The sequence below is a fragment of the Pelobates fuscus genome, chromosome 3 (genome assembly GCF_036172605.1).
Source record: "Pelobates fuscus isolate aPelFus1 chromosome 3, aPelFus1.pri, whole genome shotgun sequence".
NCBI classification, from domain to species: Eukaryota; Metazoa; Chordata; class Amphibia; order Anura; family Pelobatidae; genus Pelobates; species Pelobates fuscus.
Window position 1 is genome coordinate 402,283,315 of NC_086319.1, and position 14,676 is coordinate 402,297,990.

Sequence of the window (14,676 nt, forward strand, 5' to 3'; positions counted from 1 at the left end):
TTGGTTATACACAAACAAACAAAAATATTAATAATAAAAATAAATGCTATTTCTAATGGTGAGACTGTGAGCGGCTGTGCTTTATGAGCTGTCTCCCTGTTTTGTTCTCATACAATGTTGTGTACATGACATTTCACTAGATTGGCAATCAAATTTTGTGAGTCAGTGAGATTCTGGCTGCCAGGGGAGAATGACACAATGTTGTGTGTGTGTGTGTTAATAACACAATGCCACAGTGATTAATGGCCACTGTGTTATCAGAGTAGTATCCATAGCAACCGGTTTCCTTGGCAACACAACAATAGGCTCCAAGTAGCCACGTAGACCCGGAGCCGTGTGTGTGTGTGTGTCCTGTGTTTGTGCAACTGTTATTTCGAGGGGGAGACGTGGAAGGGTCAAGTGCAGCTACTAAACACACACGCTGAGGGGTCCCTGAGCTGACCCCCGGTGCTGGGAACGAGGGGCGACAGAAAGTAAAGAGATGTAATCATGTCAAGAAGAAATAGTGAGAGAAGGAGAGGTGGGGGCTGCGGCGAGAGGATAAATAAAGGCGGGTATACCGATGGGAATATGAAGGACAAAGAGAGAAGAGAAAGAGAAATTAGTGGGAAGCCAACTAATAATATACAGAGTCTGAGATATGGAAAGAGTGCACAGCAAGGTGTTTATATGCGCCCATGGGGGGACTTTAAGGTTTCACTTGTTACTTTACCCCATCTTCTGCTCTGATTGGCTGAGAGTCAGTCCGTGCACTGGGTTCACTTGGCTGAGAGTCAGTCCGTGCATTGGGTCACTCTTCACATTTAAGGGACTTTCTAAGAGTCATAACAGCTTCGAGCTGTGGTTATGGTGCAATGAGTCTTAGGCTATGCCTCCATTGCGAGTGGCACCCGTAGCCAGGCCCCTCTGCTGCCACCAGGATAATGGGAATGTTTCACTCCAGCCTTCTCTGTAAAAGAAGTCCCACAATGGGACTCTGGGAGCTGGCTAAGCCACCCATCGCTCACAGCCTATTATTGCCGGCCAGATGAGTATGGCTAACGGTCATTTTTGGAAGCTCTTGACACCACATGTCACCAGTGATGTTATACTGTGTGACAGACAAGCCTGTTCCCCAGACATTCCCACTACTGCCCCTTCATATCAGAATTCACATTTAGCTATGTGTCTTGGGAGCCCGGATAGACATGATGGGGAAGGTTTCTTTGGGCTATGTAGGCAACTGTGTGTTACTGTTAACAAGTGATGGAGGAACACCCTAGTTAGTTTATTTTAAAAAAATATCATCAATATATTCTTCTGCCTATTTGAGAAGGATATTTCTGTACCCGGTTGTGTATGGGCCCCAACTGTTTTACTCACTCCTGGATCATTAGCCATCTTATGGTAAATGACCACCCACTCCAACTCGTAACATGTACCTATCACCCGTTGACCCACACAAACAACACATGACTACCAAGTCACGTCTGAGATTAACAAACAAGGCAGCAATTTCATCCCAAACGAGCGTGCTGCTGCTGGGGTGACAGTAAATGTAACCATTGTCCCTGGGCTCCTGCAAGCCTGTTCCTTGCCATCAGCCAACTGCAAGCCTCTGCTCCACAGGTCCAGACTGGGCAACCATTCCTTAAACTGATTTGGGCAGAGAAATAACACAAGCTGTGAATAAACAAAAGGCAACAACAACAACAACAGACAACAAGCAAAGAAATAGAACAGCAAAGGGGAGAAAGGCAGCAAACAGTGTCCCACTATTCGTGTCCCAAGTGACTGATCTCTTCACCAGCCTTAAAAAATGTATGACATTTGAAAAAGTGAAACATTGTTTGTTTGTTTTTTATAAAAATGATCACACTCACATTCACGTTTGCATCGGTTTTGTGCGAATGAACCATTTTCGTTTATATCAAACTGTTAGTCCACCTGTATACATTGATGAATATTATTTTTCAGTAAAGCTCCAGAATAGTCTGTCTCTCTGCTACTTTGTACCCTTCCATTTAATTTGTTGCTATTTGTCTGGAGGAAGAGGGGGGGGAGGAGCATTGACATTGACTTGAAGGATTTTTTTATTGCTTCACAAAAAATAAAGATCTTGAAAGGTACTTACCCGTCACCGAATATCTGCCAGTCTGACAGTGCCGTAAACATTTAGCGCACTCTTTGTTATACATTAGCAGCAGAAATGTTTCAAGCTGAAAAAAGAGGAGCAGTAAGAAATATTTGGAAAAAACAGGAACTTTGGCACAAACAGGAAAAGTGCCAGAAAAATAGAATAAAAACCGAACATGACACATTTCATATATAATTACTATTATATATAAAAGTGCCAACAAATTCTGCAGCGCTGTACAATGAGTGGACTAACAGACAAGTATTTATAACAAGACGAGTTGGACGTGCAAGAACAGAAGGTGTAGAGTACCCAGATCAGTGAGCTTACATGTTAGAGGGTGTGGGGTATAGTGACACAGTAACAGAGGGATTGAGGGCCCAGATAAGTGAGCTTACATGTTAGAGGGTGTGGGGTATAGTGACACAGTAACAGAGGGATTGAGGGCCCAGATCAGTGAGCTTACATACAAGAGGGAGTGGGGTATAGTGACACAGTAACAGAGGGATTGAGGCCCTGCTTAGTGAGTTTACATGTTAGAGGGAGTGGGGTATAGTGACACAGTAACAGAGGGATTGTGGGCCCTGCTCAGTGAGTTTACATGCTAGAGGGAGTGGGGTATAGTGACACAGTAACAGAGGGATTGAGGGCCCTGCTCAGTGAGTTTACATGCTAGAGGGAGTGGGGTATAGTGACACAGTAACAGAGGGATTGAGGGCCCTGCTCATTGAGTTTACATGTTAGAGGGAGTGGGGTATAGTGACACAGTAACAGAGGGATTGAGGGCCCAGATCAGTGAGCTTAAATGTTAGAGGGTGTGGGGTATAGTGACACAGTAACAGAGGGATTGAGGGCCCAGATCAGTGAGCTTACATACAAGAGGGAGTGGGGTATAGTGACACAGTAACAGAGGGATTGAGGGCCCAGATCAGTGAGCTGACATGCTAGAGGGAGTGGGGTATAGTGACACAGTAACAGAGGGATTGAGGGCCCTGCTCAGTGAGTTTACATGCTAGAGGGAGTGGGGTATAGTGACACAGTAACAGAGGGATTGAGGGCCCTGCTCATTGAGTTTACATGTTAGAGGGAGTGGGGTATAGTGACACAGTAACAGAGGGATTGAGAGCCTGCTCAGTGAGCTTACATGTTAGAGGGAGTGAGGTATAGTGACACAGTAACAGAGGAATTGAGGGCCCTGCTCAGTGAGTTTACATGTTAGAGGGAGTGGGGTATAGTGACACAGTAACAGAGGGATTGAGGGCCTGCTCAGAGAGATTACATGTTAGAGGGAGTGGGGTATAGTGACACAGTAACAGAGGGATTGAGGGCCTGCTCAGTGAGCTTACATGCTAGAGGGAGTGGGGTATAGTGACACAGTAACAGAGGGATTGAGAGCCTGCTCAGTGAGCTTACATGTTAGAGGGAGTGGGGTGAAGTGACACAGTAACAGAGGGATTGAGTCCCTGCTCAGTGAGTTTACATGTTAGAGGGAGTGGGGTATAGTGACACAGTAACAGAGGAATTGAGGGCCTGCTCAGCGAGTTTACATGCTAGAGGGAGTGGGGTATAGTGACACAGTAACAGAGGGATTGAGGGCCCTGCTCAGTGAGTTTACATGCTAGAGGGAGTGAGTTATAGTGACACAGTAACAGAGGGATTGAGGCCCTGCTCAGTGAGTTTACATGTTAGAGGGAGTGGGGTATAGTGACACAGTAACAGAGGGATTGAGGGCCCTGCTCAGTGAGCTTACATGTTAGAGGGAGTGGGGTATAGTGACACAGTAACAGAGGGATTGAGGGCCTGCTCAGTGAGTTTACGTGCTAGAGGGAGTGGGTTATAGTGACACAGTAAGTATAGATAGAAAATGTGTATCAAAAACCACATAGGGAGTGAAAGTCCCAAAAACAAATGTAATGGTGATAAGTAATCATAACATACAACCTGAAACATAGGCAGCTGGCAAAATGTAATCTACAAAATATAAAAAACAAAACATAACATAGTGTGTACTGTATAATACAAGTATATGCTGAAATAAAGGTGGACTGCCACTCACATTTGGCAGAGCCGTACCAGGCTCTGTATAATAAGCTCAAGGGTGCCAATTCAGGCTGACAACACTCCAAGAAATGGCTGGACAGGTTCCGTAGTAGAAAAAACGTATATTTATTTGAAGATAAAAATATAAAGTGATCTTCAAATAAATATACGTTTTTTCTACTACGGAACCTGTCCAGCCATTTCTTGGAGTGTTGTCAGCCTGAATTGGCACCCTTGAGCTTATTATACAGAGCCTGGTACGGCTCTGCCAAATGTGAGTGGCAGTCCACCTTTATTTCAGCATATACTTGTATTATACAGTACACACTATGTTATGTTTTGTTTTTTATATTTTGTAGATTACATTTTGCCAGCTGCCTATGTTTCAGGTTGTATGTTATGATTACTTATCACCATTACATTTGTTTTTGGGACTTTCACTCCCTATGTGGTTTTTGATACACATTTTCTATCTATACTTACTTTGATTTAGTGTCTGGGAAACACTGCTGTATCATCCACTACTGCTGTATATCCATTTTTATTCCATTTTTGGAAGCGCCTACTCACTATTGTATACTTTATATAGTGACACAGTAACAGAGGGATTGAGGCCCTGCTCAGCGAGTTTACATGTTAGAGGGAGTGGGGTATAGTGACACAGTAACAAAGGGATTGAGGCCCTGCTTAGTGAGTTTACATGTTAGAGGGAGTGGGGTATAGTGACACAGTAACAGAGGGATTGAGGGCCCTGCTCAGCGAGTATACATGTTAGAGGGAGTGGGGTATAGTGACACAGTAACAGAGGGATTGAGGCCCTGCTCAGTGAGTTTAAATGTTAGAGGGAGTGAGGTATAGTGACACAGTAACAGAGGAATTGAGGGCCCTGCTCAGTGAGTTTACATGTTAGAGGGAGTGGGGTATAGTGACACAGTAACATAGGGATTGATGGCCCTGCTCAGTGAGTTTACATGTTAGAGGGAGTGGGGTATAGTGACACAGTAACATAGGGATTGATGGCCCTGCTCAGTGAGTTTACATGTTAGAGGGAGTGGGGTATAGTGACACAGTAACAGAGGGATTGAGGGCCCTGCTCAGCGAGTATACATGTTAGAGGGAGTGGGGTATAGTGACACAGTAACAGAGGGATTGAGGCCCTGCTCAGTGAGTTTAAATGTTAGAGGGAGTGGGGTATAGTGACACAGTAACAGAGGGATTGAGGGCCTGCTCAGTGAGTTTACATGCTAGAGGGATTGGGGTATAGTGACACAGTAACAGAGGGATTGAGGGCCCTGCTCAGTGAGTTTACATGTTAGAGGGAGTGGGGTATAGTGACACAGTAACATAGGGATTGATGGCCCTGCTCAGTGAGTTTACATGTTAGAGGGAGTGGGGTATAGTGGCACAGTAACATAGGGATTGATGGCCCTGCTCAGTGAGTTTACATGTTAGAGGGAGTGGGGTATAGTGACACAGTAACAGAGGGATTGAGGGCCCTGCTCAGTGAATTTACATGTTAGAGGGAGTGGGGTATAGTGACACAGTAACAGAGGGATTGAGGGCCTGCTCAGAGAGATTACATGTTAGAGGGAGTGGGGTATAGTGACACAGTAACAGAGGGATTGAGGGCCTGCTCAGTGAGCTTACATGTTAGAGGGAGTGGGGTATAGTGACACAGCAACAGGGGAATTGAGGGCCCTGCTCAGTGAGATTACATAGTAGAGGGAGTGGGGTATAGTGACACAGTAACAGAGGGATTGAGGGCCCTGCTCAGTGAGTTTACATGTTAGAGGGAGTGGGGTATAGTGACACAGTAACAGAGGGATTGAGGCTCTGCTCAGTGAGATTACATGTTAGAGGGAGTGGGGTATAGTGACACAGTAACAGAGGGATTGAGGCTCTGCTCAGTGAGTTTACATGTTAGAGGGAGTGGGGTATAGTGACACAGTAACAGAGGGATTGAGGCTCTGCTCAGTGAGTTTACATGTTAGAGGGAGTGGGGTATAGTGACACAGTAACAGAGGGATTGAGGCTCTGCTCAGTGAGTTTACATATTAGAGGGAGTGGGATATAGTGACACAGTAACAGAGGGATCGAGGGCCCTGCTCAGTGAGTTTACATGTTAGAGGGAGTGGGATATAGTGACACAGTAACAGAGGGAATGAGGGCCCTGCTCAGTGAGATTACATGTTAGAGGGAGTGGGGTATAGTGAAACAGTAACAGAGGGATTGAGGGCCTGCTCAGTGAGTTTACATGTTAGAGGGAGTGGGGTATAGTGACACAGTAACAGGGGGATTGAGGGCCCTGCTCAGTGAGTTTACATGCTAGAGGGAGTGGGGTATAGTGACACAGTAACAGAGGGATTGAGGGCCCTGCTCAGTGAGTTTACATGTTAGAGGGAGTGGGATATAGTGACACAGTAACAGAGGGATGGAGCGCCCTGCTCAGTGAGTTTACATGTTAGAGGGAGTGGGGTATAGTGACACAGTAACAGAGGGAATGAGGGCCCTGCTCAGTGAGTTTACATGCTAGAGGGAGTTGGGTATAGTGACCCAGTAACAGAGGGATTGAGGGCCTGCTCAGTGAGCTTACATGTTAGGGGGAGTAGGGTATAGTGACACAGTAACAGAGGGATTGAGGGCCCTGCTCAGTGAGGTTACATGTTAGAGGGAGTGGGGTATAGTGACAGTAACAGAGGGATTGAGGGTCCTGCTCAGTGAGTTTACATGTTAGAGGGAGTGGGTATAGTGACACAGTAACAGAGGGATTGAGAGCCCTGCTCAGTGAGCTTACATGTTAGAGGGATTGGGGTATAGTGACACAGTAACAGAGGGATTGAGGCCCTGCTCAGTGAGTTTACATGTTAGAGGGAGTGGGGTAAAGTGCGGAATTCAATAGTGTAATCCGCTACCGATCTGTTCCCTTGTCGAACCCTAAGCAGAGCTTTGCCAGCAGAAGCAACCCTACCGGGTAGATCGAAAGTACGTTTAAAGGCTGTCAAAAACTTAGCAAAGGATGTAGGGGACGTATTTTCCCATATGGGATTAGCCCATGCTAAAGCTTTCCCGGATAGATTTGGAATAATGACGCTCTCGTAACAGCATTCCAGGAGGGCTTGGCCGCTTACATCCTGGATGAAATAGAGTCCAGGGAATTGCCTGTCCTTCTGGATGATCTTATTGATTATATCATCCGTATTGATAATCGTATTAGAGAGAGAGACGTAGTCAGAGGCGTGTGAATACACAGATGTTACCTGCTTTGCCAAATACTGCGCTACTAGCATTACCCCCTTCTAGCCAACCTCCTCCTGAACCCATGCAATTGGGTGCTACTGGGTTAACTGAGGTTGAAAAATCATATCGAAGAAGGGAAGGGTTATGCTTTTACTGTGGGAAAAGGGGACATCTTCTAAGAACCTGCCCTGAATTGCAGGGACACTTCAGCACCTAAGGCCTATAGAGGGGTCGGCCTCGGGTGTTCGAAGAAGGGAAGGGTTATGCTTTTACTGTGGGAAAAGGGGACATCTTCTAAGAACCTGCCCTGAATTGCAGGGACACTTCAGCACCTAAGGCCTATAGAGGGGTCGGCCTCGGGTGTTCGAAGAAGGGAAGGGTTATGCTTTTACTGTGGGAAAAGGGGACATCTTCTAAGAACCTGCCCTGAATTGCAGGGACACTTCAGCACCTAAGGCCTATAGAGGGGTCGGCCTCATGTCCCCATTGCTAGACCGTTTATTACGGTTACCCTTTTAGTTAGGAATACTACTGTGACTACCAAAGCCTTGATAGATTCAGGGGCTGCTGACAATCTTATGGATGAGAGTTTTGCTAAAACCGCATCTTTGACTCTGATCCAAAAGGTTACTCCCTTGGCCGTGGAGGCCATAGACGGTAGACCACTGGAAAAATCTCTGGTGACCCATGAGACCCAAGAACTGGTTATGTCTGTGGGTGCCTTGCACAAGGAAAGGTTGTCCTTTCCAATACTCGACTCTCCTACAGCCTCTATCGTTTTGGGCTTCCCCTGGTTGGTTAAACACAACCCAATACTTGAAAATCTTGTCAAAGAGATTGTATAATCCGTGTTTGTCCTGTTAGCTTGCTTAATGTGCCCACAGCCAAACCACTTTCTGTTTCTGTCCCTCCTGTGTATGCAGACCTAACAAAGGTTTTTGAAAAAAGGGAGGCAGATAAACTGCACTCGCACCGTGAATATGATTGTGCCATAAACCTCTTACCGGGTATTATGCCACCTAGGGGTAAGGTATATCCTCTTTCCGAAAAAGAGAACCAAGTCATGGAGGAGTATATATACAGGATGCCTTAAGTAAAGGTTTTATCAGAAGGTCCTCCTCTCCTGCTGGGACTGGTTTCTTTTTCGCTGCCAAAAAGGAGGGTGACCTAAGGCCATGTATAGACTACAGGGGTCTGAACAATATAACGGTTAAAAACGCCTACCCTATCCCCCTCATCACTGAGTTGTTCGATCGTGTTAAAGGGTCTAAGTACTTTTCTAAATTAGACCTCAGGGGGGCTTATAACCTTGTCCGTATCAAGGAGAATGACGAATAGAAGACAGCGTTTAATACACGTAGTGGGCATTACGAATATCTGGTCATGCCTTTTGGACTGTGTAATGCTCCTGCTGTATTTCAGGACCTCATAAATGATGTCCTTAGGGATCTATTGCATGTCTGTGCCGTGGTGTACCTTGACGACATACTTGTACATTCTCCTGATTTGAAGACACACCATAATCATGTTAGGATGGTGCGTAAAAAATTATTACAGAACGGACTTTATTGTAAGTTAGAAAAATGTTTGTTCGATCAGACCTCTGTGCAATTCCTAGGATATATTATTTCCAAACAGGGTTTCAGTATGGATCCTTCTAAATTGGAAGCCATACTGTCCTGGCCACTTCCCCAAGGACGTAAGGCTATCCAATGCTTTATAGGATTTGCCAACTATTCTAGAAAATTCATAAAAAACTTTTCACCACTTATCTTCCCTATCACGAAGCTGACTAAAAAAGGTCTACACCCCAGGGTTTGGACGCCCGAAGCCCTTAAGGCCTTTGTAACGGACCGTTTCACTTACAAGAGGATAAAACCCAGTTTAGTCGATATCCCCCTTTTCCATAGACCAGCAGCTACTGCAATCACCAATCTCCCGAACTGCAAACTGTACAAATTCTGGAAACTCCCGAACTGGAAACACATGAACCCTGGAATCAGCCGAACAGGAAAAGCATACAATCCGCTTACACTCCTGGCAGTCAGCATACAATCCAATTCCCCCCAAAACAAGACGACACATCGGTTTGAGGGTCAAGCAGAATCTGAGGTCTGGAACACCCAGCCTGCTTTTTATTACAGTTGTGCACATACAGGAGACACCCAGGGGGAGGCATAAAACAACCAATCAAGTAATAGAACAACCCACACATCCCCTCCCCTCAGATAAGCAGTTAACATAATTTATTACATACAGTAAAAATACAGTTTCCACACATACTCTGTAACTTTAAAACCATACATCACATTTACATAAAAATACATATCCACAATCAATCCATTCAGGGGAACAACATATTAAAAAATGGCATGAATCAGACCAGGGGTTCAAAAGTTAGTAAAAGTATCTTTTGTTCCCCCTGGCTGGCAGTATTTTAATCTGGCTCAAACAGTAAAAGTAAAAACATCCCCACAATGCATCCTGGTTTCCTCCCTTCTGCCCTGGAGATAATTGGAGAAGTAATCCAATTATCTCCCAGGTCAAAGACAAAACTCCATTACACATGTGGGGACCTAAATACAGGATTATGTTTTAAAATATATGAAGTTGCTTTCTATACCTTAAACACAGACATGTAACATATCCCCAGATAGCTCAGGTCTGCGTGCACATTATTAGGTGAATGGCACGCAGACCACACAAGTACAGTTTAATTGCCATGGAGCCAAAGTCTTTCCCATAGTCTTTCATTATATGAATAGGCTCCATGGCATAGCTATCTGGGGGTATCACTGCTCACACAGGGCAAGTACCGAATGGCCCCACTGTGTTTAAAGGGCCAGAATGAGTGACATGCACTCTGTTAGGGCCGAATACGTTTTGTAAAAGGGCCCAATCTCCCAGGGCCATAGTCCAAAGGCAAGAGGTGGGCAAGCAGCCCCCTCCAAGGACACGTGGCGAGGTCGGTTTCGCCACAGCCTTCGAAACTCTCAAGAAGGCATTTGCCTCTGCCCCAGTGCTACACCATCCTAATCCTTCTCTTCCCTTTGTTATGGAAGTAGACGCTTCTGAATCAGGTGTGGGAGCAGTACTGTCACAGAGGTTATTGTATGACGAACCCCTCCATCCCTGTTGTTACTTTTCAAAAAGGTTGTTTGATTCAGAAAAGAATTACGATGTTGGGAACAGGGAACTATTAGCTATTGTGTTAGCTTTTAAGGAATTGAGGTACTTATTACAGGGTTCTAGACACAAAATTATGGTTATAACAGATCATAAGAACCTCTCCTATATAGCTGATGCTAGAAGGTTGTCTAGATAGTCTCTATTTCTTCCGCGCTTCCAATACGTTATTACATATAGACCTGGTTGCCGTAATGCCAACGCTGACGCTATCTCTCGACAGTATGAACCTTTAGAATCTGTTAACCTCACTCCCGAACCTATTGTAGCCGCGTCTCAGATAATAGCTGCTACCCGTTTGGTTATTTCATCTCCTTTCCTTGATAGTATTAAGACATACCAAACCCAAGCACCCCCTGAGACGCCTGTTGGTAAACTATACGTTAAAGTAAATGACAGAAAGAAGTTGTTAACTTTATTTCACACCGCCAAAACTGCTGGTCATCCGGGGGTTACCAAGACTTATAAGGGCCTCCTTCAACAGTTCTGGTGGCCATCACTTAAGTGAGACGTGGTGGATTTTGTACAGGCTTGTCGGGTCTGTACGCAGTGTAAGTCTCCTAATGTGAGACCCCTGGGTCTACTGATGCCTCTATCTGTACCCAAGAAACCATGGACCCACTTATCCATGGATTTTATTGTAGACCTTCCTCCTTCTGATGGGCAGACAGTGATATTGACTGTGACGGATAGGTTCTCCAAAATGGCGCACTTTATTCCGCTTAAGAAACTGCCTTCTGCAGTTCAGCTTGCTCAGGTGTTTGCCAAGGAAGTGTTCCGCTTACATGGGGTACCTCAGGATATCGTATCTGACAGGGGTCCTCAATTTGTCTCTCGGTTCTGGAGGGGCTTTTGTGCTGAGATGGGGGTCTCCTTGTCGTTCTCTTCCTCCTATCACCCGCAATCTAATGGTGCAGCCGAACGTGCTAATTAGTCTGTGGAATTGTATTTGCGCTGATCAACTAATGCGCACAAGGACGACTGGTCTCGCCTCCTTCCGTGGGCTGAATTTGCCAGGAATACGGTGTCTCATTCGTCTACTGGCTTAAGTCCTTTTGTGGTTGCTTATGGGTTTCAGCCTTCTGTCCTTCCCGGTGCGTTCTCCGACAGGGGAATGCCCGCCTTGGACCAGCACCTCGCTTCTTTGCGGGAGATGTGGGATCAGGTCCATGTTGCGCTGTCTCGTTCAGCAGCTGCTCAAAAGAAGTTTGCTGATCGCCGTAGGGGTGCGGCCCCTTCTTATGCTCTGGGTGATAGGGTTTGGTTGTCCTCCAGGATCCTCCGTCTCAAGGTTCCCTCAATGAAGTTTGCTCCCAGATTTCTTGGTCCCTACAAGGTGTTACGTAGGATTAACCCCGTTTCATACTCCCTGGATTTGCCTAACACGTTTCTGTCAGGGTTCTCACCTGTGAGACAGACGGCCAGACGTGGTCGCTCCTGGAATTCCCAACAGGGGACTTGAACCGGGGAACTTATCTATCCTAGTCCTGCTTTCTGCCTCTGAGCCACAGCAGCTTTACCAGAGACTACTGATTCCGGTCTTGTTCACCCTGGCAAGGCTACTACACCGGGGGCTGCACCTTGACTTGTCTGTGTCTCACCTGACTCTGATCGATCATCAGCAGGGTATTTAAACCCAGCCTCGCCCTGTGCTCAGTGTCAAGTCTTTGATCTAGTGTTCCTGTGTCGTACCAGTGTTCCAGTTTATCTGCTTCGTATTTTTGACCTCGGCTTCTGACTACGTTTATTCTGACCTCTGGCATCCCTTGACTTCGGCTACTCCTCGTTGTTCCTGACCTCTGGCATCCTTTGACCTCGGCTATCCTTCTACTATCCTGCTGGTTCCGTCCTTGCCTGTCCTGCGTATTTGGTACTGCATCCTGCACAGCCCCCGTGCACAGACCCACAGGCCGGGTGAATTCTTACCTGACCACCTTGGCCTGTGGCTATCTGCAAGGGTGAGCAAAATATCTGCGCTACAGACTCCCAACTCAGGTAAGACCCCGACAATAGACTTGACCAATATGGAGTCTGCAGAAATGTGCTCACCCTCACTCCAGCAAGTGTCCAGCCTGGCCCAAACTGTTTCGGAGTTGCAGCAAGAAATTTTTTCTCTTAAAGGCGCAGTACATCCAGCTCCGGAACCCTTTGTCATCATGCCGACAGATTTGATGGTAACTACACGTCCTTTCAGTCATTCAGGATGGATTGCGAGGTATTGTTTTCTTTAAAGCCTCGAACTTACGCCACGGATTTCATCAGGGTCAGAGCAGCTATCAACCTGTTGTCTGGACGCATCAAAGTTTGGTCTTACCAAATGTTGCAGAGGAAGAGTCCTGTCCTTGTCAGCTGGGAGTCCTTTATTATTGCTATGGACTCACAGTGCAGGACCACTAAGCCCAAGCCAGCTCCACCTACTAAAAAAATTGCGGAGTCTACGTAACCAAGGAACCGAGTACTATCACCACACCCCAGTGATGTCCTCTTATGATCCAGTTCCAAGGAAAACTCCAGAGGTATCCTGTGTTCCACTTGACCCTGAGGAACCTATGCAAATTGGACTTGCCCACTGCAAAGTCACACCTAGGGAGAGGGACCGAAGGAGAAGCCATGGTCTGTGTTTCTACTGTGGAGAAAGTGGGCACTTCATCACGCTTTGTCCTGTTCGCCCTCCTAGACCTCCAGCTCTCCGGCTGGGTAATAATATCCTTCGTCCAGTGTACACCGCATATCAGCCTAAAGAGCTACAAGGGAGCCGTTATTCCTGCCCAGGCATGGCTTCCATGGAAAATACTACACCTCCTGCTCCAGAGTCGTCTGCATCTACTACCAAAGCTACTTCCTGTAGTACCACCACTACTTCCTGTCCTCTTGAAAAGGACTTACCTATGGATTGTGTCATTGCTTCTAATGGCACTACGGTCTGTAAAAAAGACCTAGAAGTGTTCGAAAAGGCACTGCTAGCTACGAGCACTGTTCCTGCCGAAGTTGTGGAAGTTCCTGCCACCTGTACCCGGAACCTAAAAAACCTGGACAGATTGTCAGCCGTACCAGAAGCTGGTACTGGGAAATCCCGACCTAATAAGGGATTCCATTCTGAGGACTTTCACTATGGGGACTCAATGTATTCTGATAGTGACTCTGTAGATGCGGATTATTTCAATGGAGAACCTACTTACGCCCAGAGGTCGTTTTTAAAGGGGGGGGTACTGTCAGGGTTCTCACCTGTGAGACAGACGGCCAGACGTGGTCACTCCTGGAATTCCCAACAGGGGACTTGAACCGGGGAACTTATCTATCCTAGTCCTGCTTTCTGCCTCTGAGCCACAGCAGCTTTACCAGAGACTACTGATTCCGGTCTTGTTCACCCTGGCAAGGCTACTACACCGGGGGCTGCACCTTGACTTGTCTGTGTCTCACCTGACTCTGATCGATCATCAGCAGGGTATTTAAACCCAGCCTCGCCCAGTGCTCAGTGTCAAGTCTTTGATCTAGTGTTCCTGTGTCGTACCAGTGTTCCAGTTTATCTGCTTCGTATTTTTGACCTCGGCTTCTGACTACGTTTATTCTGACCTCTGGCATCCCTTGACTTCGGCTACTCCTCGTTGTTCCTGACCTCTGGCATCCTTTGACCTCGGCTATCCCTCTACTCTGCTGCTGGTTCCGTCCTTGCCTGTCCTGCGTATTTGGTACTGCATCCTGCACAGCCCCCGTGCACAGACCCACAGGCCGGGTGAATTCTTACCTGACCACCTTGGCCTGTGGCTATCTGCAAGGGTGAGCAAAATATCTGCGCTACAGACTCCCAACTCAGGTAAGACCCTGACAGTTTCATGCCTCACTTTTGAAGCCCTTGCTGTGTAACCGGTTCTCTCGTCCCCTCAGACGGCCCATTTCCCTTCGCACTGTCCCTAGTGACATGTACGAAGTGGCTGCCCTCCTCGACTCTCGTCTTTCTAGGGGTCGGCTGCAATATCTGATGGATTGGAAGGGGTACGGCCCTGAGGAGCAGTCTTGGGTTTTGAGCTCTGATCTGCACGCTCCCTCTTTGGTCCGCTCCTTTCATGCCCGGTTTCCTTTGAAGCCTTCTGCTTCCT